Raw genomic sequence first — 5,660 nt, forward strand, 5'->3', positions numbered from 1 at the left:
CATATTTAAATCATTAGATATTGATACTAGTTTAGGTGTCTTATAAGTGTCAATTAGTTCATAAATAATGTATTTTACTGCATATTTCATGTTAGTGCATATATGTTGTGTTGAACGCATTACTAGAGTTTCGACGAACATTAATTTGTACATTGATTAAGTTATGAATGATACATGTATTGATATCAGTTAATTTGTGTATTTACTTGATTTGTCAAGTATTGCACATATCTCGTGCATAATCGATGCGTCACCTATCCATTAATTACATGCACAGTCAGTTTTATCACATATATGCAACACTTGTATATGATACGCATATGTTGTCTAATGTATTACATGTATACAATGCTTGTCTGTTAAATGAATACGTGGCATGTTGTATTACATATATGCAGCACATGTCTGATCTATTACATATATGCAGTAGTTATCATGTATATGCAACACTAATATATTACCTACATATATAGTCTGTTGTAAATGACCTCGTTAATTTCAGTTACATTGCATTATAATTGTTCAGTTTTGGTGCTTAACTGAGCACTATAGGCTTAATTAATCTTTTGATTCGGTTTGCCCTCCAACTGTTTGATGAAATGTCTGAATGAACTCGTGTTGTTGGTTCTTGAATCATAACATGGTGTCATGTTAATGTTGCTTCATAATGTTAAAATACATCATCTTTCTCAGTACAATATTGTGATAGTGAGGGCTTATGTGCGTATCTACATACAGGAAAAATGAAAATTAACAAACATATAGAGTCTGATTTACTTTATATATGTTGCCAATGATTAAAATTGCATGTTACTTTAACAATATCATGCTTAATATATGGTTAAAGCCTCAAAGCCTATTCATATTTCCTTTGAAGGTTATGTCAATCCTTTAGTTTTTATTAATTGTAGCCAAATCAGTCTTTGTGTGTTTTTTTGGTGTGTTTTCATGGGTTGATACGTGAACTCGTCCCGAGACCGAACTGCCAAGCACCGAGGACCAAAAATAACATGTACACTATAGGACAGGCCCGAGATTTCGTGGAACTGTTGATTCTTCGGTTATATTCAGGTCGACCCTATTATACTATTCTATTGCATATATGTATTACTATTGTATCCGAGATCAGGTGAAACTATGGATTCTTCGATTATTTTCAGGTCGACACTATTGTACTAATATATTACATATATGTATTACTATTGTATAATGTTAACTTATAGTTTTTAATTTATAGTTAGGTGGTGGAGAGCATAAAGCAAAGGAGGTATCAATAAAGAGAAATCAAGATGTTGGAAAAAAAACTAAAGTTTAAAAAACCAAAGGCGTGAAAATATTCATGCTTTGAAATAGGAATTATTTCACCTCCATGTCAACTGTTTGATGGTGTTAATGCGATGCAAAATAAATGATTAGATGTTGTTAGAGGATTAGGATTTGGAATCGAGTGTGTTAAGACAATATGAATATTATGGTACTTTCATATGGTGGTGTGAATTACTGTAATGATAATATTAATGCAACGTTGTTTTATTTATGTGTTTTTCGGTACATCAAAGTTGACATGCACATAGGTATCGACGAGGCTGTCGTAGGTATATTGCATATGTGAAACGTATGTTGAACTTGCTTGGGCATTATGTTCAATCAATTTATGGTATTTTCCTGGAGTAATAATTGTTTCTAACCAAATACAGGTAAATTTCATATATATTAAGTATGTGTATAATTATATTGCATATATGTAGTATACAAAATAGAATTTTACATCATTGATCGACGCCATTAATTTGCAACAAAAATACGATTAGAATTGTCAGTTAAGTAATTTAAACAGATGAACGTGTTTGGGTTTAAAAAAGTTAATATAACAGAATGCAACAATTATGAAATAAAAAAAAGTAATATTACATTTTTGTAATAATTACACAACAGTAGACATACAAAAATTCTTAGTATTACATGTGTGTAGTACATGACTTGCTTGTTGACTTGTTCTTCAAGACCAACTTATTTCAATAGATATAGTCAACCATAATAAAATGCAAGAGATAACAAGTTAAATTGTTAGGAACTTGAAGCAACATCAACATCGGAGCTAGATTGGGCATTCCAATCAAACTGAACATGGTCTTCACTTTGAGTAATAACGATTAACTAGTGGTTTTACCCACGCTTCGCTGCACAGGTTCTCGTTTTCTATGTTGATTACTGCATAACCAAGACTTGCAAAATGCTGCAACTAACACAAGAATTATTTTAGTTAAGCACAAAGGTAAAGAGTGACAAATAACTATAGTCACGTTCAAAGAGAAACTTACGACCCACCAAAGCAATAAACTAAAGTACACAAACAATCAACAAACACTAATACTATAAAACGCAACTATAATTCAAACAAAAAAACATTTACTCGAACACCCTGTATGCGGAAATGTAAAAAAACAGCCTAAAAGCAAGGGCCTACAACAACAAAGAACAACTCACTATCTACGATGTTATACATGCTTTTGCAACATGCATTTGCGAAAAACAAAAAAAAGGTATGACCAGTTTAAAAAAACTCCAAAAAGCACGCTTCAATAACAAAAAATCAACTAGACAAACATCTTGCATGCAATCCATAAACTAACTCACTATATATGATGTCATATGTATAAAACGTTGGTTGTAATACATTAAAGCGCTTTGCATTTGCAACATGCACTTGCAAATAATTAAAAAAGGTATGCGCAAAGAAAAATAACTCCAAAACGCACGCTTCAGTAACAAAAAAAACAGTCATTTAGTCACACGCTTGGTGTGAAATTCGTAAACCACCGTCATCAATTACAAACAAAAACGATATATAAACGAAAAAACACATGTTCTAAGCCAATAAAAATACATGCATCTGCAACATGTTTTGGCAAAATCATTAATAAAGGCATCTACAGTTAAAAAAACTCCAAAACTCATGTTTCAATAACAAAATACCAACTAGACATTTATTCGAACACTTGGTGTGCAATCCGTAAACCATCGTCAACGACGGCAAACAACGACACACAAAAGAAAAGTCGCAACTTCTAAACCATTAAAATACACGCATCTGGAACTACAAAAAAAAGAACTCACAAAAGAAAAAAAAAAGCAAATCAAATCACCTTACCTGAAACAAAGTTGCGACTGACAGTCAAATATCATATGAACCAATACAAAATATAAGCAGAAAGTGATCTATCATCACAAACTTGTTCAATAATACCTTCCAAGGGTTTGCATGTTGCAACTAATATGTATTACTTGGATACAGTTACATATATATTACATATGTGTACTACTTAACGTTATATTACATATATGTAGAATATAATAAAATATTACCTTGTTGATCAAAACCACCAGATTGCAATAGAATAGCCGGATCAATATCAACAGATGAACTCAAATGAACACTCCGATCAAACAAATTAGATTCATTCATCGAGTAGCAACTAATTTTAACATAGATTCGTGTAATCGATTTAGCAATGAAACAATTGCAAATCAAATAAAAATCATGAATGAGTAAGGAAGACATCAGTCGGATTACAAAAACCTGCAACTAACAAGTTAAACGATTGAAATAATCGTTGATTAGGGTTTAGAATAACCGAGTTGTCATGCTTTGTGATTTGTAGGTGCTAATTTATGTTCAATTAGGGTTTCTATTGAGATTGTTGAACAGGGGAATGTGGGTGGAACAGAGATGACGCGAGTTGTTCTTTATTGGGGATATTTACAAAAATAACCCTTTAGTTAGGAGCTCTCTAGTTCTCTCCCTTATAAGAAGTTCTCTCTTAATCCTCTCCTTAAATATATATATATATATATATGTGTGTGTGTGTGTGTGTGTGTGTGTGTGTGTGTGTGTGTGTGTTTAAGTTCAAGAAAGAAATCAAATTATTGCAAGAAATGAGAGAAATGAATATGAGCCACTAGTTTTATTTTACGTTTTAAATATTTAAAAATAAATAAAAAAGATGTAAATGGAACAATAAATGCATTCTCTCTCCAATTAATACACCTAATATAACCATAATAAATCTCTCTCTAATTAATATATCTAATTAATTTAAATATAATAATTAAAAATATAAAAACGCTACTTTAGTTTTATTTTTTATTTACACATTCTTCATTTTATTCAACATAAATACAATTTATTCATATAATACTATTCTTTATATTAAAAAAAAAATTCCACTCAATTTATTAGCATGTTTTTTAACACTAAATATCAAAACATAATATATCTTTTTTTTCAATTGGTATGCCTATAAAAATTATTGTCATAAATAATAATAAAAAAAATATCATACAAATGTGTCCATTAAATGTAAACAATAAATATGCAACCTACACAAAGTTATATAACCTACATTTGTTTTGAGCGATAAAAACGTACAACATACAAAAAGCATACAACTTACATATGTAATTCGACATCAACAATTATATAAACTACACAAAGATACACATATCCTACACATGTGTAGGTTATATGTTTTTCGTATGTAGGTTATATGTTTTTATATTCTTAGAACAAGTGTAACTTATATGTTTTTGTGTAGGTTGTATATTTTTATATTGACATTTAATGCTGTGTAAGATAGTTTTTTGTATCATTCATCACAATGTAACTATGTGTTGATAGATATTGTTATGTTGAGTTTGAAGAAATTGGTTTTGAATAAAAAGAAATTAATATATGAATAAATTGTATTTGTGTAAGATAAAATTTTCGTGTGTAGGTTATATGTTTTTCGTGTGTAGGTTATATGTTTTCGTGTGCGTGTGTATTTCATTGATGATAATTTTTGTGTGTAGGTTATATGTTTTTCGTGTGTAAGTTATATGTTGTCTTATCCTTAGAACAAATGTAGATTATACGTTTTTGTGTAGCTTGTATGGTTTTTGTTGATCTTTAATGCAAACACATGTAGCTTAGTTTTTTAGTATTATTCGTTATAATATAAGTATGTTTTGATGGATATTAATATATTGAGTTGGGAGAAATTAGTTTTGGATAATTGTTTTTTAATGTATGAATAAATTATACTTGTGTAGGATAAAAATTCAAGTCACAAAAAATAAGTTATAAAAATAAATGAGTTCTTAATATTTTCGATTTATAATAATTTAATTAGTTATATTAATTGAGTAGATAAGTATTATGATTTATTAGTTATATTAATTAAAGAAATAGAATGATTAATACTTTCTTTATTTAGCTTTAAGCATTTAAAACTTAAAACAAAACTAGTGGCTCATATTCATTTCTTGCATTTCTTGTAATAATATCATTTCTCTCTTGAACCATCCCCTATATGTATATATATATATATATATAACAAGGTTATAATAATAAGTAGATTTTTCCTAAAATGTGTAAAAAGTGTGTTTTCACCACTATATCTAATAAAACACACCGCACAATAAACACACCACAACTAAAATAAAACACACCGCATAATAAACACACTTTCCATATCCACCATCAGATCAACATATCTAATGCACCAGATTACTTCTTACACTTTTTAGACACACTCTACTATTTATTTTAACCCCACCCTACATATATATATATATATATCATTTTATTCATATCATATATTAAGGGCAGTCTCCTCTAC

Source organism: Bidens hawaiensis, unplaced genomic scaffold, assembly GCF_021521415.1.
Source record: "Bidens hawaiensis isolate Kalapana, Puna unplaced genomic scaffold, B.hawaiensis_p1.1 tig00023220_1, whole genome shotgun sequence".
In the NCBI taxonomy this organism is placed as follows: Eukaryota; Viridiplantae; Streptophyta; class Magnoliopsida; order Asterales; family Asteraceae; genus Bidens; species Bidens hawaiensis.